We start from the raw sequence: 24,083 nt of genomic DNA on the forward strand, positions 1-24,083 counted from the left end.
TATTTATTGTTTACTTATGTTTATCTGGTTTATCCGAATGAGCTGTCTGTCGCTCGGCGAAATGTTTGGGGCGTGTCTATAGTACACCGGTGTAGGCTGTGTGCACGGCAATGGTCTCAGCAAGGGGGAGGGGGGGACGACGACTTTGCAGTGTTGCAAACGTACCCAATACCCGACTTGTGTGCTTATGTTGTAAAGAGACCAACACACCCCCTTGCACACTCTTGAACACAGGGCAGTGACACATAAACGTGGGCGAAGACGCAGCCCAAAATAACCTCGGCCTGTTGCAGACAAAGGGAGACGTACAGAGGAATATAGAACGTGTGGGCAGCAGGCATCAAGGGAACACAGGGTGTGTTGTGTACCAGGAAGGCACAGTGATGTATGTCAGGAGAGCACCAGGAAATGTGCTTCTAGACCGCCTAGCGCTGTCTTTGAAGACACCCAAAAAAGGACTGGGACAGGTAAAGAGTCCGAGGGATGGAGAAAGACCATATATAACGCACCTGCATTGTGCATATGCTAATCAAAATGCCAACAGGTATCCATGCACACTGTCCAACAGGCGTCAGGCATTCCCTCACAAAAGGTTTACATATAGGCATACATGCATGCACACAAAGACAACAAGAAAAGGCACCTTTACAGACAACACATAAAATCACTATTTACACACCAAGAAAGCACGTAAATGCACAACTCTACACAAAGACACACATAGACAGCACTCTTACCTGTGTGTGACAGACAGACAACACGTGCAAACACAGGCAAGAATCATACAGGCAGACATTGCTGGTGGGATGAAAGGACAGGCAGGGGCACCGGGACCGACTAAAGGATTCCTTGGTGCTGGAAGAGTCAGTCGCCGTTTTAATTTAGGCTCTTATTAAACGTATGACGGTAATCCCAATGTGTTAGCCCAGAAAGCACGCGCACTGGGAGCATCCCAAGTTCATATTTCGCAAGGCAAACCCTGATGAAATGTTAATGTTAATGGGAAAAAGGTCCCGTTTTTTTCCTGGAGAAAAGGATGAATTCAGCATGCAAATAATGGCCTTCCCAGATATTCCCTTTGCCCAGCCCTCCAACTGATAACTGAACAGAATTTTGCTACTGGGAATTACCAATGCCTGTGGTATTGGTAATTCCCGGGTGAAAGAATTCTCCCGGGTGAAAGAATTCTCCCGGGTGAAAGAATTCTCCCCCTATCACTGTATCAATACCTGTCACGACGTAACGGTCAGTAATGTCCTTCCGATTAAACCCTTCCTAAGTAACAATTCCAAAAATGTTTTGGCGGGGCGTGTGCAGTGTAGCTAAGTTCCCGTCTTCACAAGAGGCTGTTTAGAAAGATTTCCTGAATCTGCAAACGGGTCGATACTAAGAGGTGCACAGCAATTTAAAAATATTTCAAACATTAACAAAGCCAATGCGCTTGCATTATGTATTCCAGAGGGACACATCATAAGGGTAAATGTTGTAATGCTTCTCTCTTCTGCTATAAGTGTCACATTTACAAAAGTTATAAGTATTGGCATTGGAAATGACAAAGCTATTAGTTTCGCTATTTTCAAAACCAACACATAAATAAAAAATTTGGCGTTTACAAGACCAATAGCTCAAACTTTCCTAATGCGAGACCTATTGCATTGCAAATGCTTGTTGTAATTATTTTGGCCAACATGAGTGTGGAAGGGTATGCTTAGACATGAGTCCCTTGCTCATTGCACCATCAGGATTCAAGCAAGCCGGGCCGAAGACGGCTGTAATGCCAGCAACCGGTCCCCGGAAGCTTGTTTCCTTTCCAGTGAAGAATTGGCTTGGTAGTTTGGTCTGCCCTGTTCCCATGATGCACTGGGCCAGGGACAGACTAATTTGCATATAGCCAGGTTCTGAACTGGGATGGTGCAGTGAGCTAAAAAACGGTGATGGATCAAGCCCTGATCTGTTGACTGGGTAGGAGTGTTCTGATTAACTCAGATACTCTGTCCATCACCACCCCCTTTTTGTAATTTCTCAATAAGGCCAGGCGCAAGTGCTCGGGCCGTTTCCTTCATCCGGGGTCGGGTGGTTGGTCCCCGGCACCCATCTACCCCCCCTCCCACCAGACTCACACCGTGCTGCGTCCCCCGAGACCTGGTGGTTGTGCCCCGGGTTGGCTGGCTTCAGGAAAGTCTCGCTCGCTCCCAAGCGCTGGCGTGTCCACAGCTTCACAGTACACCCTGCACTGCAACAGCCAGTGTCGGCGAGCTGGCGTGAGCACTAAAGTTTAGTTTGGACCCGTGGGTCCAACCCTCCCCGGGGTGCGTGGACCCTGATGCCCTCCACTCGCCCCTGCGGCTAACAGAGCAAAGGGAGGAAGCGCCGGTAGGACAGTTCACCCTGCACTTCCAAACGGAAACTGAAATCGGGGCGGCCATCGTGAGGTGGAAGTGCGACCTGGTCAGGGAGGCACTTAGCGCGGTCGGGTTGGTCATTATCCGCCGGGGGCCCAGGAGCTGGGGGCACTGCACAGGGCATTGAAGGTTTCACTCGGTGCATATATCGTCACAGACAGGTGATCGCACAGGCAACGTGTCATGATAACAGACGCCGCATAATTACTGACGGGTGGTCAGAATTGTAATGCTTGTTTGCCACCTGGTAGCAGAAGGTTAGCATACTGCCCATTTCTGTTTTAGGGGTAATAACTGTAATGTGGCGTTATTTACAATAGTGTTGTGCGTACATGCTCACTCGCACATCCTGTGATTATGGCCAATTCAAGTGTCCTCTCCGAGCCGACAAAAGGGAATGAGTGGTGATATGTAAGGCGCTTTGTTACCTGAGCAGGTTAGGTTCTACAAATGATATGTAAGGCGCTTTGTTACCCGAGCAGGTCAGGTTCTATAAATGGTATCGGGGAGTGTGGGCCAGTTGGGGCCTGAACCTTGCCTCGCACCCCCCATCCGTTGTGGCGGATCGGTGACCCACGTCGCAAGTGCGGCTGCCCCAGTTACCTGCACCTCTTTCGGGCTGACTATTTAATAACATAAGCCCTGAAGTATTCAGGTGCATTCGATTTGAATTTCCCCAAATTGTCCTTCCATTCAGCTCATGTAGAGTGAATCGACGCAAATCACACCTTGGCCTAAATCTTGTAGGGTCAGTTTCCATGTACACCTTTCGAAATGTGTTCTGTTTAGCAGATATTCTTTTAACAGTCGGCCATAATACTTCCAAGTCTTCACTGACGTAGAAGAGACTTCCAGTGTATTATAAACTAATCTTCTTTACATAGTTTCTACCAGACATCCATTAATGGGGTTAATGCGCGTTATTATTTTCTGGTGTGTGGGTTGCTTCATGGTTGGTGCTGACAAGTTGAACAGTAGTCAAAGTTGCTGACATGAGCAGAGCATATCTGCTATGCTAGGGGCACAAATGTTAACTAGACCCACTGGGCTAAATTAGGCTAACTTTGAGCAGGGGTTTTAGCTCCCCCTTCCATGCTCCCAAAGGCTATCAAAAAAGGATGATCTCCTGTCATGCAGGTCCAACTGGAATGAGGGCTGAGCCCTTATCCAGCTGACAAATGATGAATGATTAAAAGATGAGCCAGAAGATTGTCCAACTGGAATGAGGGTTGACCCTGTCCAGACTGACAAATGATGAATGATTAAATGATGAGCCGGAAGATTGGCTGACTGCTGGACTTCCGATACAAGACTGATCAAGCCTATCTCAGATCTTCCTTACCTCTCCTGGGCATGTAAACGAAGATTTAGCGCCCTCTTTCCGGGGGGTTGCTCAGGGTACCACATGGCATAGATTAGTAAAAGGCTAACTAATTTTAATTAAGGGTGCACTGCCACAGTTATGATATGTTATATTAGGTTAAAATAACCGATAAAGCGCTCAGATACCAATAGGTAGCAAATACCAGCCTGTTCAGCGGTGCACCTTTAGCACGCTGTGCAAGACCAGGGCAGTGCACTGTATTACCATCAATGCATGCCCAGGCAGAGCATTTGTAGATGACAGAGTGACAGCCTGAAGCAGCATACCTGTCCTTCTCTGTGCAGATGGCCTCACCTGCACTCCAGTGAGGAAACGAAGAGCCCCCTGCAAGCAGGTTCAGTGACTGACTGAACATGCCTGCTGGGGGTGCCTGGAGGGGGGGGCGGCTCATTTTATTCTCTCCAGACAGGAAACTTTCAAGGAGCATACTAACTGTACACCACCTTGCAATTGGTGGAACACGTTAAGATAGAGATGCTCTGTATGTGTAGTAGTGCTAGCAGTATTACAGAAGGTTTGGCACACGCACCTGTGGGCCCTTATGTAATATAAGTGTCCCGGAGGTGCAGGTAAGGGCCACATGCCCCCCCTTACACACTCTGGGCACTGTCTGTATTTCAGCTCCTTGACCTCTCAGCCATTCGAAGAATATGCATTCCATCCACTCTCACCCATCCTCGAGAATATGCATTCCATCCACTCTCACCCATCCTCGAGAATATGCATTCCATCCACTCTCACCCATCCTCGAGAATATGCATTCCATCCACTCTCACCCATCCTCGAGATTCTATCATTGACTTTCTTAATTTCTGCACTTTAATGAGGTTGCTTCTGAATAAAACATTGGATAGGTGGAAACTGGAATCATTTATTTGATCCCAGTTAGTGTAATTACTTGGACCTTATTCCAGTCCATAATTTTGCCTGCTGTCCCACTTCAAACATGCCCCAGCAATATTCATATCAAAGTTAGTCATGCTCCTGCAGGAACAGTCCTGTTCGAAGTGAGGGGTAACATTCTCTCTGGACAGGAACACAAGTAAATCTAGACCGGTTTCTTCGACTAGATATTGGCCCCTCTGAGGTTGAGGAAATAAGTTGCAAGTAACACCTATCACGAAATAAGCACCTGTAGTCCAAATGCTTAGTTATCCCGAAGGTTGGAGCTTAATGACATACCTAGTATTTCTGAATTATCTTGTATCCAAGAGCTTACATTTAGATTGTTATTCCTTTAAGTACATGTACTTTTATATATAGCCGTCCCTCTCAGTACCTGGACTTAAAATGTGAATATAAGGGGAGAAGCTGGAAATAGTTGGCAGCAAATACAAAGAATTCTACAAAATAAAAATCAAAGCCATGTCTACAACTAACCACAGACTTGCATCGCCCTCCTGGCGTTAGCGCTCCGTATAGTATTAGTTCGTCAAAGTCTAGTACTTAAAATACCGAATTTTAAGGTATTATAAATAATCTTTTAGCTGAAGCAAGCATTATACATGCATAAACAATAATGTGCAGTTCCACATTGCCATGCCGTAGCACGATTTTAGACCGGTGTTGTACTTCCGGGGACTATATTGGCAGGGAGATTTGAGCTAGTGACAATGTAGAAGTTAGGGCGTATTTAACAGCTGTTCAAAGATCTTCTGTGAGATTTTCAAATATCCCGTAGACATACCCTGGAGAAAATAAATAAATAAATTGGGTAGGTGAAAGTTTTCAGATAGTCTTCAAGACTGTTGGACTTTCCCGCTGCTTTAGTACGCAGGCGTACTCGCACAGGGTAAGGGCTCAAGAGACATATCCTCCCCCCCGCCCCCTCCCCCCCACCTCAGACATCAATTCCCCTGCTCGTTCATGCGGAGCCCAGATTGATGTCACACTTTCCTAGATAGCGCGGACCGCATCAAAAGTGTCCAAGATTCTAGAGGGCGTGTAAAGCCAGCTGCTTGACCATATGTAATCCTTTTAATACCAAATGAAAGGACACCACTCAAGATATATATAAAATATAGATGCATTCATTTTTATCACTACCCCTCTGAACTAGTTATAGGTCGGAGGTGCAAGCACATAACAATACACTTAGTTAGTATACGCATGTTTCACAATTTACGGTTAGGCCCTGGGGGCCAAACAAACCATATAGTAAGACAGTGGTATAAGTACCAAGCCACGAAGAAAGGGAAGGCCTAGGGCCTAGGAAAAGGCTGGGGCCACACTGATCTAACAATAGCTAGGAAGAGGTGGCCTACAGCAGGCGCGCATAGTGTCTTTATACACATGCAGGCTCCAATGCAATGTCAACGGGAAATTCGAAGTTAGGTAAAAGAAGAGATGGGACACATACATTAAATCAAGGTGGGTTACAGATATAAAGTTACATGCACAACTTTGCAACGGTGTCGGTGTGCATATCTGTCCCACATAAACGTATTCAGAGCGTGCCAAAGGTTCGTACCAGGATGAATGTAGCCTTTATACAGATTATGGTGCCCTCGGGTGATCCCGTCTCAACAATTTTAGAAGTGCTGGCAATTAGTTTATACTGTAACAGTCAATATGAAGGACAGCCACCTGCTACAGTTTTGAGGGCCTATTTAAAGATTATTAGCAAGGCAATATACATAAAATATATCACAGGTAAAGTGGCATGTACAGGCGCCAAGAAACAATTTAATTTTCCATAGGGATTTAGCGGTCCCCAGAAGGTATCCAGGTGACGTGAATTGACCCGTTACAAGCCGTCCGGGACTATTAGGCTGTCCTTGGTTAGGGGCCTCTTAGTTACGAAGATTAGTAAATCTTCATTCATTCCGTGAAAAAACTCAATTAGTACAGGGAGGCTACAACAACAACCATGAAACCTTCATTTGTTCCATGAAAAAACTCAAGTGGTAGAGGGGGAATACAACAACAACCTTGCAGTGCATCGCAAAGTCCTTTATATTTAAAGACAGCACAATGCCATTTTATGTCAACACAGACCTGTTCTGCACAGGAGGGGCATAAGAAGAGGTAAAACAATGTTCTCGTCTTTAGTTCACTGCTTATGGTACCTTAGGAGTAGGGCTTGCCTTTTCATTCTCACAGTCCATGCCCTTGGACCCCGGGCCGGTTATCTTATGAACAAGTGTCTCCGCCGGCTCTCCCTACCATAAGGTTATTTAGGCACTTCCATTGAAAGCTGAATCGCTTTGCATTGATAGGGCTGGAGTCGATTTGCTTGCTCACAGTTCTGGCTCGCTTGTCACATAGACCTGGCGGGAATTAGTGAATCGGAATTGTTGTAAGTAAAGAATTAATCTAACAATGTACTGAAAGGGGCAGTGTAGAAAGCAAGAACAGCTCGAAAATAAGATGCCAGCACGAGAGTTTTTTCGTCTATTAGTTACAAAGAAAACGTGCCCACTCGGAGGAGCATTAGCAAGATTGACAAGTGTTGTCTCTCAGTTGGCATTCATCCCACTCACCGGAGTCCCTCAACTACAACACTCATACATGCTGAAATAATTTTAGAACCCCGTGCATGTACCAAACACCAAGCAATAACCATAGGTAAACAAATACATCGGGCCCTGCAAGCACAGTGAGCGGGGATTGTGTGGCCTCTGGTGGTCAGAGATAACTCCTAGACCCTTATGGCATGGGGCGAGATCCCAGGAGACGTGGGTAGTTGCCTGTAAGCGCATAATGCAGCCAGGCATAAATTCACGGAGTTGCGGTGTTGGGTCTCATAAGGCACAGCCTGCTGCATGTGGAATCCTTTGCCAAAGCTACAGGCTGCGGGGGATCTGACGGGGTGCACTGGTCCAGGGTAGGCATGGTGATCGATATTCTTACTGACTTGGGGGAAGCTCTGGAAACAGCGGGGTACAAATAGATATGAACTAGGGATCTAAGTGGTGGGGGCCCTGGGGCGCAGCGGTCGCCACGCCCAGGGCTGTGGAGGAGTTACAGGGCGATCCCTATACAAGACAGGCGCAGGAACAGGACCTGAAGCCTCCAGTGCAAAGCGCACCATGCAGAGTCATACATACTCCAAGGGGTCCTTCTTGGGAACTTGGGGTACGACGGCGCCCCGTTAGTCCTTAGGGCGGTTGTAAGCCTGAGCAACCGGGGGCTTGCCATATAGCGCTCCGCCCAGCTGGGGAAGCTGTGAGTTGGCTCTCCCTTGTTGAGAGGGCGGAGTGGGTAGACGATAGTTCCACCGGTGGGAGGAGTTTATCCTCCCAGGTACCACACCGTGCTATGGCCGCTGGTGTTTCTTTGGCTCAACTTCAGGTACCCTGCAACAAGGGGTTGCAGGGCAGACGGGGTCACCTTTAAGATAACCCACCTTTTATTACAAATAAACCTGCAGCTTCTTCATTCCAATAACTGGTGTCTGTGTGTTATTTTGGTTTGGGGGCTGTGGGCAACGGCGTACCGATGGAGATACTATGAGAGGTGCGCAGACTGCCCTTCTGGCCGGATACCTTCTCTAGACATCCTGTGCATGGATGAATGGATGAATGGAATCAACGTGCAACCCGGTCAGGGGGTGCAATGTAGAGCGTCTCACTCCAGTGACCCCACTGCTCTAATGATGAGTGTAGACACCGGGCTGCAGTGAGAGGCAGCGGACACAACAGCATTCAAAGCAGGTCCCAGCAATAAACTTTCCGTGACCCTGAGAGGAGCACAGACTGCCCTTCTGTTCCGATACCTTCTCTAAACATCCGGTGCAACCCCCCTTCCCCCTTTTCCCAGCCTCCCCCCCCCCCCACGCCTGCCACACCGTGCAGATCGGGATGTAATTCATCCCAAATCTGTGGGCGTGCACTGGCAACGGTTAAAAGGCGAAACAATGCTTTCAGTTGCCTCGGGGTCAATGATTAACGGAGCCGTCTCTGTATTAATGCCTTCCACGGCTGTCACCTGTGCAGAGAAGTGACAGCCGCTGACAGGTGAGCAGCGCTCTCTGATCTTCACTCGTGCATCCCTCTGCTCGCGTCACCTGTGCAGAGCTGTGCCACCGGGCTCCTGTGAAGGAACTCCCCATCAGAGCTGTGCAGAGCTGTGCAGAGCTGTGCTACCGGGCTCATAGCCGTGCAGAGCTGTGCCGCCGAGCTGTGCAGAGCTGTGCCACCGGGCTCCTGTGAAGGAACTCCCCATCAGAGCTGTGCAGAGCTGTGCAGAGCTGTGCTACCGGGCTCATAGCCGTGCAGAGCTGTGCCGCCGAGCTGTGCAGAGCTGTGCCACCGGGCTCCTGTGAAGGAACTCCCCATCAGAGCTGTGCAGAGCTGTGAGAACCGAGATCTCTCCTGCTTCCATCTCATCCCAGGTGACAGCCTCCTCTGCTCTCTCACTGTCCTCTTTCTCGGGGGCTCTCTCAGGGGCACAGGGATGTTCAAGGCATGGGCAAAGTGGGCTCTGGCCCAGGGCGCCAGCCTCCCAGGGCGCCCCTGATACAGCCCCATCTGTTCTTCAGAGAGTCTTGCTCTGATGACCTTTAATAAGTCTTAAGTTGATTGCTTTAAATATCGTTTTCTTGCATTTATTTTTAAGGTCGGTGACTTGTGAGTCTTTTGCAGACATTTTGCAGAGAAAGTGTGTTTGTGTTTCATGCAACGACCATAAACATTGTATTTTAGATCAGAACAGGACCTCAGACATGGGACATGGGAGGGTGTCACAGAGATGACTTGCACTCACATTAGTGAGCTGCTGCTGTGTGAAAATATTGAAAATACAAATCACTTTCAACGAATATTAGATGTAAACACGTGTAGGATTGGATGAGTGTGCGGTGCAGGGCCACTGACCTGGCCAAAGGCATAAAAGAGCTGAAACTGGATCAAAATTCAAATAGGATCCAAATAGGGCCCCCAAAATACGTTAGGCCCAGGGCCCCCAAAATCCTTAGGATGTCCCTGTTGGGCGCTGTCTCTTTAATCTGCTCTCCCAGGTGGAGCACTCTTTATATGAGCCCTAAAGCCGGCACTCTCGTATTATCCCATGGCTCTTAAAGTTGAAAGGGCCGCTCTCTGGGGCAGATTTACAAGCCCATGGCGCCACCGGTACGTCACTTTTCCCATGGTAAAAATGACGCAAAAGTGGCGCAATGGGCTTGTAAATAAGCCCCTCTGTGCGCATCCCTAGGCGCTAGGTACCGAGGCCTTGCGTGACTTGGGCACCACCTGTAATCCATGATACGTGTCCTAGGGTGGGGTCTGGTCTGTTTACAGCCCCCCCCTGCTGCAGCCCCCTCCATCCTTCAGACAAACAGGGGTGGAATAGCCTCAGCATTTCGAACGGGGCTGAGGAGGGTATCAGAGACATGCGAGGTGCACTTCAAAGCCTTCAGCACCGAGCACTTAAAGCAGAAGAGCATTGCATTCCTCACGCCTTCAGCACAGAGCACTTAAGGCAGAAGAGCATTGCATCCCTCACGCCTTCAGCACCGAGCACTTAAGGCAGAAGAACATTGCATCCCTCACGCCTTCAGCACCGAGCACTTAAGACAAAAGAGCATTGCATCCCTCACGCCTTCAGCACCGAGCACTTAAGACAGAAGAGCATTGCATCCCTCGCACCTTCAGCACCGATCACTTAAGACAGAAGAACATTGCATCCCTCAAACTGTCAGCACTTAGCACTTAAGGCAGAAGAACATTCCACCCCTCACGCCTTCAGCACCGAGCACTTAAGGCAGAGGAGCATTGCATCCCTCGTACTGTCAGCACTGAGCACTTAAGACAGAAGAACATTACATCCCTCATGCCTTCAGCATTGAGCACTTAAGGCAGCAGAACATTGCATCCCTCACGCCTTCAGCACTGAGCACTTAAAGCAGAAGAACATTGCATCCGTCACGCCTTCAGAACCGAGCACTTAAGGCAGAAGAACATTGCATCCCTCACGCCTTCAGAACCGAGCACTTAAGTCAGAAGAACATTGCATCCCTCACGCCTTCAGAACCGAGCACTTAAGGCAGAAGAACATTGCACCCCTCACGCCTTTAGCACCGAGCACTTAAGGCAGAAGAACATTGCATCCCTCACACCTTCAGCACCGAGCACTTAAGGCAAAAGAACATTGCATCCCTTACACCTTCAGCACCGAGCACTTAAGGAAGAAGAACATTGCATCCCTCACGCCTTCAGCACTGAGCACTTAAGGCAGAAGAACATTGCATCCCTCACGCCTTCAGCACCGAGCACTTAAGGCAGAAGAACATTGCATCCCTCATGCCTTCAGCACCAAGCACTTAAGGCAGAAGAACATTGCATCCCTCACGCCTTCAGCACTGAGCACTTAAGGCAGCAGAACATTGCATCCCTCACGCCTTCAGCACCGAGCACTTAAGGCAGCAGAACATTGCATCCCTCAAGCCTTCAGCACCGAGCACTTAAGGCAGAAGAACATTGCATCCCTCACGCCTTTAGCACCGAGCACTTAAGGAAGAAGAACATTGCATCCCTCACGCCTTCAGCACTGAGCACTTAAGGCAGCAGAACATTGCATCTCTCACGCCTTCAGCACTGAGCACTTGAGGCAGAAGAACATTGCATCCCTTACGCCTTCTGCCTTGAGCACTTAAGGCAGGACAGGATTGCATCCCTCACGCTTTCTACAGCAGAGCATTAAGTGCTCGGCGCTGAAGGCGTGAGGGATGCAATGCTCTCCTGCCTGAGCATTTTTGGCAGAAGAACATTTACTTTATTGTCGAAAAACTGCCCTTTATAAATTCACCAAGCAAGGGTGTCCCTTGTTTTAAAACGTCCTATGGTCAACACCTCAATACATGGAAACATGCACGTGATTAATAACCTCAGTAAACTACTGAAATGTTCTTTTCACATTTCCATTTGACAGAATATCTTGTTAATTTTATAAAGTCTCCTTTGTGGTTTGTGGTCTAAGAGGTGCTGCTGTCCTCAATCAATCAGCCAATCAGGTTTCTTGTAAAGTGCGACTACTCACTCTTTAGGGTCTCAAAGCACTGAGTGTGTGTGGGTGGATCTTCATTTCAGCCGAAGAGTTAGGTCTTAAAGTCCTTCCTGACTTGAGGCAGCAACGGTGATTCCCAAAGATGTAGAGAGTGAGTTCCAGGTTTTCGCAGAGAGGTAGGAGAAGGATCTTCCTCCGGCCTTGGTCTTTTGGATCCATGGGTGTTAGTTATGGGATTTCTGAAGGCATGGCTTGGCAGTTCGGGCTGGACTGTCCCCATGAGGCACAGGGTCAGACTACATTACCACCCCCTTTTGTACTGTGTTGCGCCTAAGCCAGGCAGAAACTACCCCTATAATCTGGGCAAGGGAGTTACACACCGAAGATAACCCCTGCTCATCTTCTTGGCAATATGGAACCAGCAGTCAGGCTTATCCCAGAGGCAATGTGTAAAGCATTTGCGCAACACACACACACAGCAGCGACACACTAGGCACACAACAAAAGAAACTTCACACAAAGTTATATTAAAAATAGCCTTTGTATTAATCAGAAAACACATTAGAATGCAACCACATATATTCACTGTGCTTCTTGGCACTACATATTACTTTACAGGGGATTATATACATGACAGGGCCAATTGGGCCTCTGTCACAACTCTTAAAACATACAACCAGTAACTACGGGTAAAGGTTCTCTTAGCACCCCACATTAGGCAAAACATATTAGGCATAAATCATGCGGCATGAGGCATAAACATCGTACCACTTCCTAATATAGCAAGTTATGCCCAACATAATTAGCAGCAGTGTACCATAATAAACACTGCACATAAGGGTACTAAGCATAACACATTATGCCTAAACCTCACCGTCAGCGGTGCACGTCCTAACGTCACCCAGGACTGCCTATAAGGCAAAACATGATCAGCATAACACATTATGTATCACATCAGCAGCTGTGCACCTTAGCAACACCTGCCACTGGGTTCCTGTCCCCAAGTCAGTGTTCCCAAGCGGGGCCCTGTCCTGGGCTTGCCCCGCAATGCCATTGTCCAAAAGTCAGGGCTATCCTCACCATGTGTCCCTTCACACGAGGCCTCCACTAGTCCCCTTTCTGTGGATGTGGTAGAGCCATGGACCCCACGGGCCCGAAACACAATGGGGGGGCAAGGGTGGAATTCACCCTTAGCTTTCCTTCAGGTAAAAGAAATGCCCCGTTGTTGCAGATGCCCCATCTGGCAGTGCAGCTGTGAAATTAGCCACCAACATCAAAAGTGCCTTGGGAGCGTCCTTTACTGGGCTCCTCCTGGTGCAACCAGTAGGCACCAACCGTGTGCCCTCTCAGCCCCACTCACCGGGGATTCTTTCCTTTCGCTGGGCCAGTCAGTAGTGGGTGCAGCCGCAGGGAGCCAGTGAGGCTCCAGTCCTTTCCCATGGGGTCTGGCGAGTCTGCCAGGCTCTGTCTCTCCTGCTGGCCGGCACGCCCACAGGCAGGCTCTGCCTGACTTTCACCTACCGGACATTTCGGCGCTACCTCTGCCACCGCACTCCAGCAGTTTCATCAAAACAGAGAGAGGGAGGGCACTCTCTTCCTGCAGGTCTCCACTCTTACTTCTTGTGGGCCTTCTCTCCGCTGCCTGGTGGGATTTAGACTACATGCGGGGGTCCGCCTTCTCTCATGGGAGGACCGCCCAGAGTCAGGCGTTGCCTTACCTGACTTCCGGTTTGTCTTGGCGGCTGCTTCTCATCACAGGGCAGCACAAGTCCATTCTCGCTGCGAATCACCCACCACAAGCAGCACTGAGCAAGGAGGGGGCGCCAACAGGCACACCTGCTGCTCCCCCTTCTCCAGGCCTTCGACAGAAAAAAAACGCTTCTCCTGCTCTGAGCCCCAGAGTCACAAGGGGGAAAGCTCGGCACAGGAACAGCAGGCAGCCCAGCAAGCAGGGACCCTGAGCAGAGGGGCAGTCCCTGCAGCCCCTCCCCAGCAGGTAACAGACTGGTCCCAGGCGGCGGTTCCTCCTCGCAGTCCAGCAGCCTGCTGGCTACCAGTTCCAAGTCAGCACACAGCACCAAACATGGGGTAACAGCCCCAATACTTATACCAGTGCAATTCTTTCTCCTATCCCCCTGGCACAGGCCTGAGCCCTGTCACAACCAGTTCTGGGGGGACACTCGAACATTTCTATACAGTGCTCAAACACCCTCACTGTTAGGTTAGGCTCTGGCCCAGACACACCACAAGGCGGCAGAGTCAGCATTGTACAAAGCAGTCACAGACATATTCAGGGTCAGGGGCTACTCCTCCCACTACTCCAAATGCAGATCTGCCTCTTCAGCCTAGTGCTGACTCCCCCAGCCCCTCTGGAGCCACGGCACCTCCCCAGCCCCTGCCACTCCAAAGCCAGACATGCAATACATATCAAGCAGGCAAAAAGACACATAGCACACAGAAATGCCAACTTCTAAAATTGGCATGTCTAAAATAGTGATAATAAATCAGTGCACCCAATTAAGCATCATTTATTACCACTATTCCCAACATAACAAATTTGACCATGCTGCTCCTCTCAGATATGAGTTACCACTGAACCACTTATCAGGGAATCCCCAATGCATCCCTATGAGAGGGCAGCGTCAAAGTAGTTAGAAACCAAAATGGCTGTTTGTCACTACCAGGACATGCCACACAGTTAAGGCACATGTCCTACTATTTATCTACAATATACCCTGCCCATAGGGTTAGTTAGGGCCTACCGTAGGTGTGACTGACATGTAGTTAAAGGGGAGTCACAGACGTGGAACCCATTTTATGTGCAGCGTCACAGCGGTAGTAAATTGCAAGCCCAGGCCCTGCAATGGCAGAGGCCTGAGACAGGTTTGAAAGGCTACTGTGGTGGATGGCGCAATCAGCGCTGCAAGCCCACCAGTGACATTTAATTTACAATCCCCGGGTATATGAGATACCACTTTACTGGGGGACTAATAGGTAAATGAAATACGCAAAATAAGTGTAGACCAATCTTACCACATTTACCAAAGAGAGCACATGCATTTACACTGGACAGCAGTGATGAAGTGCCCAGAGTCCTAAAGCCACCAACACCAGGTAAGAAAAAATAGTAGGAGGAAGGCAAAAAGTTCAGGGATGACCCTGCAAAAAGGGCCAAGTCCAACAGTGGGTTTGTGGACAGGGCCAGTTGGGTGGAGCGGAAATGTCAGGTGGCTATGTAGAAGGAGAGGCGGTGGTTGAGGTATGCAGGTCTGGCATTGTGGAGAGATCTGTAGGCATGTGTGAGGAGCTTGAAGGTAATTCTTTTGTTGATCAGGAGTCAGTAAAGGTCTCACAGGTAACCAGTGATGAGGTTGTGGTGGGGGAGTTCAAGCCAGCCGTGGCCGCTGCAGGTAAGAGTGGTGTGGCCATTGATGGGGGTTCAGAGACGCCAATGAGGGAAAATTAATTATTTTTTAATTTTCCCTCGTAGTCGTCTCTTGAACCCCCCCAAGCTGGCCCCACAGCCACTCTGCTCTTACCTGCAGCAGCCTCAGCTGGTTCAGGTTGAGTCTGGTCGAGATGTTCTGGATGTTCTGCAGTTTTTATAGTAGTTTTTGGGTGATGACTGCATAGAGTCGTTGCCATAGTCAAGCCTGCTGCTGACAAGCTCACGGATGAACATTTACTGGACTTGGTTGGTATTCACTTGAAGATCTTCCAAAACAGGTGGAGTATGTGGAAGAAGGACGATACGGTGTTGATGTCGTGGTTCATTGAGACCGAGAAGTCCGGGATGATGCAGAGGTTTCATTTGTGGCCCTTGGGTGTGGGGGAGGAGGAGTTCCGAGTGCTGCAGGCCACCAGGAGTCATCCCAGTTGGCAGGGGTGGAGCCCAGGATGAGGAGTTCAGTCTTGTCTGAGATGAGCTTGAGGCCGCTGTTCTTCATCCAGGTGGCGTCTGCTTTCATCCCATTGTGGAAGTTGCTATTGGCAGCTCTGGATTCGTCTGTGAGGGAAAGAATCAGCAGGGTTTTGTCGTGTAGGAGACTAAGTTGAGTCTGTGGCTTCTGACGATGCCTGCAAGCGTGATGGGGCTGCTCTCCTGTGTGGTTTCTAGGTCTGGGTGGTGTTAGGCCTGCGATAGGTCTCAGATGTGCTGCTCTTCTGTGTTTTTCAGGTTTAAGATAGGTCAGAGAAGTGCTGTTCCCCTGTGTGGTTTCTAGGTCTGAGAGATGTTGCTCTCCTGTGTAGCTTCTAGGTTGGAGATAGGTCTGAGATGTGCTGCTCTCCTGTGCGGTTTCTAGGTCTAAGATAGGTCTGAGATGGGCTGTTGTCCTGTAAGGTTTCTAGCAGTGGTAGCTCCTCTGCTAAGGCAGAGGAGCATCACCCCACTGCTGTTGCAGCAGTGAAAAAAAGAAAAAGACAATGGTAATAACAAGACGTTATTATCATTTTCTTTTTCTTCCATTAGTCGGGCGGGGTTTGCTCCCTGACACCAGAGAAGTGAAGGAGCAGTTTGCACTCCTCTAAGTGCACATGACAGTTTTGCCGGTCCTTTAGGGCGGACCAAACTGTCGTGCACACTTGGCATTTTTCAATTGGCTGTGTTGCATAGCCCCATGGAGAACATGCCCAGCCTCCGCAGGCACTGCCTGAGCATTCATACAGGATGCTAAGGCCAAACTGGTTCTGCAGTGTCGTGATTGGATGGGAGAGCCCGAAAGCCTGAGTACTTCCGGTGCTTCCACCTGAGGAAGCGAGGTGTGCAGCAGGGAAGGTGATCCCCCACCAGTCTCACCACCCCTGTTCTGAGCAAGCCGCCACTGCCCTGTGTGGTTTCTAGGTCTGAGCGGTACTGCTTTCCTATGTGGGTTCTGCTTCTAAGATAGATCTGAGAGGTGTTGTTCTCCTTGTGGATTCAAGGTCTGAGATGTGCTGCTCTCCTGTGTGGTTTCTAGGTCTGAGATGTACTGTTCTCCTGTGTGGTTTTTAGGACTGAGAGGTGCTGCTCTCGTGTGTTTTTTATGCCTGGCAGATGCTGTTCTCCTGTGTGGCTTCTTGGTCTGAAAGGTGCTGTTTTCCTGTTTGATTTCTGGGTCTGTGATATGTCAGAGAGGTGTTGTTCTCTGGTGTTGTTTCTAGGTCGGGGAAAAGTTTGCGAGGTGCTGCTCTCCTGTGTGGTTTTAAGGTCTTAGAGTTGCTTCTCTCCTGTGTGGTGTTCAGGCCTGAGATAGGTCTGAGAGGTGCTGCTCTCCTGTGTGGGTTCTAGGTCTGAAAGGTACTGTTCTACTTTGTGGTTTCTAGGACTGAGATGTGCAGCTCTCAGGTGTGTTTTGTATGTTTGAGAGATGCTGCTCTCCAGTGTGGTTTCTAGATCTGAGAGGTAGTTCTGTCCTGTGCCATTTTTAGTTCAGAGAGGTCCTGCTGTCCTGTGTGGTTTCTAGGTCTGAGATTGGTCTGAGATGTTCTGCACTCCTGTGTGGTTTCTTGGTCTGAGAGATGATTGTCTCCAATGTGGTTTCTAGGTCTAAGGTAGGTCTGAGAGAGGCTACTCTCATGTGTGGTTTCTAGGCATGAGAGGTACTGCTCTCCTATGTGGTTTCTAGCTCTGAGATGTGCTTCTGTCCTGTGTAGTTTCTAGGTCTAAGAGATGCTGATCTCCGGTGGCATTTCTAGGTCTAAGATAGGTCTGAGAAGTAATGTTCCTCTGTGTGATTTCTTGGTCTGAGAGTTGCTGCTTTCCTGTGTGGTTTCTAGATCTGAGCTAGGTCTGAGATATGCTTCTCTCCTGTGTGGTTTCCATGTCTGAGAGGTGCTGCTTTTTTGTTTGATTTGATATCTGGTAGCTGCTGCGCTCCAGTGTGGTTTCTAGGTCTGAGATAGGTCTGAGAGGTGCTGGTCTCCTGTGTGGTTTCTAGGTCTGAGAGGTACTGTTCTCCTGCGTGGCTTCCAGGTCTGAGCGGTGCTGCTCTCCTGTGAGGTTTTCTGAGATAGGGCTTAAAGGTGCCTGTCTCCTGTGTGGTTTCTAGGTCTTAGATAGGTCTGAGAGGTGCTGCTATACGGTTTTATTTCATATCTGGTAGCTGCTGCTCCCCAGTGGGGTTTCTAGGTCTGAGATAGGTCTGAGAGGAACAGGTCTCCTGTGTGGTTTCTGGGTCTGAGAGGTGCTGGTTTCGTGTGGTGTTTCTGGGTCTGAGATAGGGCTTAAAGGTGCCTGTCTCCTGTATGGTGTCTAGGTCTTAAATAGGTCTGTGGGGTGTTGCTCTTCTGCATGGTTTCTAGGTCTGAGAGATGCTGGTCTCCAGTCCTGGTTCCAGACCTGAGAGAGGTGTATCGCTTGTGTGGTTTCCAGGTCTGAGAGGTGCTACTCTTATGTGTAGTTTTTATTTCTTAGATAGGTGTGAGAGGTGTTGCTCTCCTGTATAGTTTCTAGGACTGAGATAGGTCTGAGAGATGCTACTCTCCTGTGTTGTTTCTAGGTCCGATAGGTACTGTTCCCCTGTGTGGTGTAAAGTCTGAGATGTGCTTCTCTACTGTGTGATCCCTAGGTCTGAGAGGTGTTTCTCTCCTGTGTGGTTTCCAGGTCTGAGAGGTGCTTCTCTCCTGAATGGATTCTAGGTCTGAGAGCTGCTGCTCTTCCGTGTGGTTTCTAGGTCTGAGAGGTACTGTTCTCCTGTGTGGTTTCTAGGTCTGAGAGATGCTGTTCTCCTGTGTGGTTTCTAGTTCTGAGATAGGTCTGAGAGGTGCTGCTCTCCTGTGTGGTTTCTCGGTCTGAGAGTTGCTGCTCTCCGGTGCAGTTTTTTAGTTCAGAGAGCTCCTGTTGTCTTGTGCGGGTTCTAGCTCTGAGGTCCTAGATCATGGCTCTTTCTGTTTCATTGAGGATGCTTTCCTGTGTGACATCACATTTCCCTCTGACTGGGTGCCCCTACCAAAGCCATATGTATTTCTCTCTAACCCTGCTCTTCATGCTGTGTGTATTCTTTATCACTGAAGGCATACTCTTGTACAATTTCATATGAGGCTCGTACACTGGAGATGTTTTGTGCCGATCTAGTTTCCTTCTCATTGAGATGCGCTAATGTTCCCCGGCACTTCTGTCTTTCTCAGATGATTATCTATTTGTCTGATTTTACTTTCTCTCTTCATGACAATCCTCTGTGATGGCAGGACACCGTTGCAATACGGGAGTAAGGCAAGATTGAACTACTGAGAGAAAAGCCATGTTTTCAAAAGTTTTTGGACTGTCGTAATATCCGTACATGTTTGAACAGATAGAGGTAGCCTATTCCAATGGTAGGGGGCCCGGAATGAGAAGGCGCCGCCTCCGTGCCTCATTGTTCTGATAAGTTGTGGGCATAGAATGGTTGGTCACTCGACCTGAGCTGTTCACCGGGGTATGTAATTGTAATTTCTGCCTCAAATAGAGAGGTCCCTTCTCCGGCAAGGTCTTGTATACCTGGCAGAGAGGTTTGAAAAGGGCAGGTTTTTTAATAGGGAGCCAATGGAGGGATAATAGAGAGGGCTCGGAGTGGGAGCGAGGAGGAAGGTTAAGTACCCAGTATTGTGTGTTTTCTTAATTCTCTCTTTCTCTCTCTCTCTCTCTCTCTCTCTGTCTCTCAGGATGCTCACAATACATGATCTCCTGGGACAGGTATTTTTCTTTCACCTAGGAAGGTGCAGTTAGCCTTCTTCGTAGAATGCTTTCCTATATCTTGGTATTTCTCTCTCACAAGGATTCTCTTCTGTATTGTGATATGTATCTCTCACTCAGAATCTTCTGTATTATCATCTTTACAACTGCAGATTCTCTCCTGACCTTACTTTTTTCGTTTGTCAAGGGTGGCAATGAGATTTTGTAAAGCATTCGATTACACAATTAATGATGTGCAGGTTTTATGTTATGTTGATGTGTATAGCGCACAAGTCACCTGAGAGGATTTCCAGGCACTTTGGGATAAGTATTCGAGTGGAAATGGGAACGAAGATAGGTTATTAAGAATGGCAAAACTAAGGTTTAAGAGCCCAGGGAAAGGCCAGGACAATGTGCTGCTTACTGAGTGCAAGAGGAAAAAAGTTTCATTATTTACGGAGGAGGCACAAAAAGGGTGACAGCCAAATCTGGAATGCCAAACCTATGGGAAGCCGTTCACGTCAAAATTACAGATCACCATATACCACACCTTCTGAAATGCATATAGTGACACAAAATGATTATGACACACACCAGAATAAATATAATACCTGTCATGGTAAATATGATACCTGGCAGAGTGAATCTGACTTGAACCAAAACAAATTTGATACCTGGCAAAGTGAATATACTACTTAGTGATTAATATGAATAACACACACTCTGAATTGAATAAGAGATATATTGAAATATACATCAATGATACTGTAATGAATATGGCCCTCACTATAAAGAATATAACAATCAGTGAAACAAATACAATATGCATCAAAAAGAATGGGACAATCCTTGAACTGACTGACATATGCCAATAGGAATATGACATACATTAAAATGAATATGGCAGATTGAAATAAATATAAGTTACTGAAATAAATATATTATATTCTGAAAAGAATATAATGCATAATGAAATTGTAATAGCATACACTAAAATGAAAATAACAAATGTTGCAATGAATATAAATTGAGTTGAAATAAATATTACCTAGATTGCAATGAATATGAGATATATAGAAATGAATAGGAGATGGTTTCAAATGAATTTGGCTTGTGTTGAAATAAATATAAGCCACATTGAACTGAATTTGACATACCTTAAAATGAGTATGAACAAAGCTGAAATTCTCATGAAAGTTGACTAAATTAATATGGCATGCATTGAAATTATTACGATACATATTCATATGAATATGATATATGTTCAAATGAATAAGTTACATCTCAAAATGAATATGACAAGTGTTACTATGAATATGACATCTATTGAAATAAATATAACATTGATTGAAAACAATCTAACACTTGTTAAAATGAATATGAAATTAGATGAAATTAATATGAGGTCTATTGAAATAATTTTGACATGTTTTAAAATGTATACGAGTAACATCAAAATGAACATGACATTTATCAAAATGAATACAGCTTGCTTTAAAAGTTATTTGATACACATTGACATGATTATGATACGTGTTGAAATGGATATGATTCATGTTAAAATTAATATAAGATTTGTTATTTTGAATGAGACATCCATTGAAAGGAATTTGATATATGCTAAGGTGAATAAGACTATGTTTGAAATGAATATGAGCCCCATTGACATTGATTCAAATTAGCTTAAAATGGCTGAACATAAAACGAAGCTTGTCAAAATGAATACGTTATACTTTGAAATTAATATGATATACATAAAAATGAATATTTCATGTATTGAAATGAATATGACCCATGTTGAAATGGATGTGATCCCTGTTAAAATTGATATGACAGGTGTTAAGCTGAATCTGACATTCATTGAAATGAATATGACATTTATTGAAAGGCATATGACACATGTTAAGATGAATATGAACCACTTTTAAATTAATATGACACCTGTTGAAATAAAGATTGCCACATCAAAATGAACAAGGCCTTTATTAAAATGAATATGGATTTTTTTTTAATGAATATGAAACTATTTGAGATAAACGTAGCGTGCTTTGAAATTAATAAGCCATATCAAAATGAACCAAGCCATGTTTAAATGAATATGACCCCTGTTCAAATGAATATGGCTTCCAATGAACTTATGTTGATTTGTTTTAAAATTAATATTACATATTGAGATGAATATTACATATTCAGAAAGGATATGAGAAGGACTACATTGAATTAACTAAAATTAATATAACAGAATATAAAACAAGGAACCAGCATTTACCATGCATCCGTTACATACATCCATTTGCAACGCAAGTAAATATTTCTACATTTGTCACACTGTAACACATAGGTAAGTATTTTTGCAAATAACATATTTTTTTATGTGTGCGTAGAGATAAAGGGAGATAAGGAAAATCTTTGGGTTTAAAGGAAGGTAATAATAATTTTAGATTTTAGGGTGGGTAAAGGTAAAGGGAGGTAATGGTGATTATAGGGTTTAGGAAGAGGATAGAGGCAAAGGGAGGTAAGGAATAACAAAAGGGTACTCACGTACAAAATAAAAAAACACACACACATATAAATCCATATACATGGGTGTGCACAGGATTAGAGTGTCGTCTAAATTATGCAAAGAGGAAGCAGGAAACTATGGGTAGTTCACAAGTTTACAAGGAGTGCAGCTCCTTTCTAGGGGCACTCTACAACACCACTGAATCTTTTAACATCAAATGTCCATTATTCTAGCAAAGTTTTGAAGCATAGGATTTGTACAGTCCATCCACTCCAAGCGAGAAGGTGACTAAGGGCCTGATTACGAGTTTTGCGGTCTTGGAGCGGGCTGCCACGCCAGCCAATGCTCCAAGACTGCCATACCAGTAGTCTGGCCGCCTGCCATATTCCGATTGGAATACAGGTCAAGCAGTCCTGCAGCGGGCCCATGGCGGTGCCTATCAAAGACTCATATGTGAGCCTTAGAAAGGCAGCGCCATGCAACCATCACAGGGCATTTCAGCACAACATGGATTGTGAAGTCCATGCCGTGCTGGAACAGGGGGTGCATACTGACAGGGGTGCAAACCATGTTCCTCCCAGCATGCATCCCCTGGCCAGGAGGCAACAGGGGGCTGTGTAGGCCCCCTTAGTTTACTCACCACCACACTTTTCATGGAGGGCTTACCACCATGAAAACTGTAGCGGTGAGGAAACTCATAATTTGCTTGCCGGTACCGCAGCGGCACCACCAGTATATTGGGGGCCACGGGAAACATCCTTTACAACGCGGATGTTACACAGCAGTTCCCTTACGACGCAACTTTTACAACGCAAGTTGTAACAACGAATTGCGCTGGGGGGAGCTCCAGGATAGTAAATAGTTTAATTTACTATCCAACTCCTTCCCTACTATCCACGGGGACTGGAGTTGGAATAGTAAATTAAACTATTCACTATCCAGCCCCCAACAACGCAAGTCGTGGTACCGACTTGCATTGTAAAGGATGCGTCGTAAAGTACTGCGATGGATCCATGTGATAACAGCGGTCTTATGCCTGTCTGACCATCAAACTTGTAATACGGCAGTCGGACCGCCGGTAGCCGCACCGCCCCTGTGGGTTTGGTAGTCCATCAGACTGCTAAATTCGTAATCAGGCCCTAAGTCTTTTGTCATTTCTACAGCAAAGTCTTTTAAACATAGGATTAGCTGGTGTCATCCATGCCGAAATATAAAATAACCAACATGTTTTATCACTCCAGGCACTGTATCACAGCTTTGAATTGAATAAAAGCGACCCTTGACACATGAGTTTATCAGTCAATCATGTGACTTGTAAAGTGCGACTACTCACCCATAAGGGTCTCAAGGCGCTGCTGGGGGGGGCTGCTGATTCGTCAAAGGCACTGTGGTTCAGTCGAAGAGCCAGGTCTTGAGGTCCTTTCTGAATTCCAGGTATTTGCTGCGAGGTAGGAGAAGGATCTTCCTCTGGCTGTGGTCTTGTGCATAAGTGGCTAGCGCCAGTTGGGTGGAGGACTCAAGTGGGTGAGTGGAGTGCGAGGCGGTGGTTGAGGTGTGCAGGTCCCACATCGTATAGGGCTTTGTAGGCTTGTGTGAGGAGCTCGAAGGTGATTCTTTGGTTGACTGGGAGCCTTTGGAAGTCTCTTAGGTAACCGGTGATGTGGCTGTGGTGGGGGATATTGAGGATTAGTCTGGCAGAGGCGTTCTGAATGTATTGCCGTTTCTTGAGGAGTTTCTGATTGATGCCGGCATAGAGTGTGTTGCCATAGTCAAGTCTGCTGCTGATGAGTGTGTGGGCGACCATCTTTCTGAACTCAGTGGGGATCCACTTGAAGATCTTTCAGAGCAGATGTAGCATATGGAAGCAGGATGATGAGACTGCGTTGATCTGGTGGTTCATGGTGAGCGAGGAGTCCAGATTGATGCTGAGGTTTCGTGCATGATTTGGGAGTGTGGAGAGATCCAAGATCTGTGGGTCATCAGGAGTCGTCCCAGGGGGAGTGGGTGGAGCCCAGGATGGGGATTTCAGTCTTCTCTGGATGAGCTTGAAGCAGCTATACTTCATCGAGGTGGCCACAGCCTTCATCCTGTCATGGAAATTGTTCTTGGCGACTGTGGGTTCGTGGGTGAGGGAGAGGATCAGCTGTGTGTCATTGGCGTAGGTGAAGATGTTGAGTTTGTGGTTCCTGACAATGGCTGCAAGCAGGTCCATTTAGATGT

The 24,083-nt window shown here is 47.1% G+C and overlaps 1 protein-coding gene across 4 annotated transcripts in view; it reads left to right on the plus strand.

Annotated features, from left to right (window-relative positions):
• Positions 1 to 8,661: 8,661 nt before the first annotated feature.
• Positions 8,662 to 24,083, plus strand: part of LOC144773619 (transient receptor potential cation channel subfamily M member 2-like) — a 1,811,195-nt gene continuing 1,795,773 nt past the window's right edge. For 2 of the 4 annotated variants that reach the window (XM_078658766.1, XM_078658764.1), the window contains exons 1-2: positions 8,795 to 8,896; positions 8,998 to 9,121. The gene's annotated coding sequence lies outside the window, so the exon portion shown is untranslated. Of the gene's footprint in view, positions 9,122 to 24,083 lie in introns of all 4 variants that reach the window. The other 2 variants (XM_078658765.1, XR_013600034.1) reach the window with 2 other exon arrangements.

The sequence above is a fragment of the Lissotriton helveticus genome, chromosome 8, assembly GCF_964261635.1.
Source record: "Lissotriton helveticus chromosome 8, aLisHel1.1, whole genome shotgun sequence".
Taxonomy (NCBI): Eukaryota; Metazoa; Chordata; class Amphibia; order Caudata; family Salamandridae; genus Lissotriton; species Lissotriton helveticus.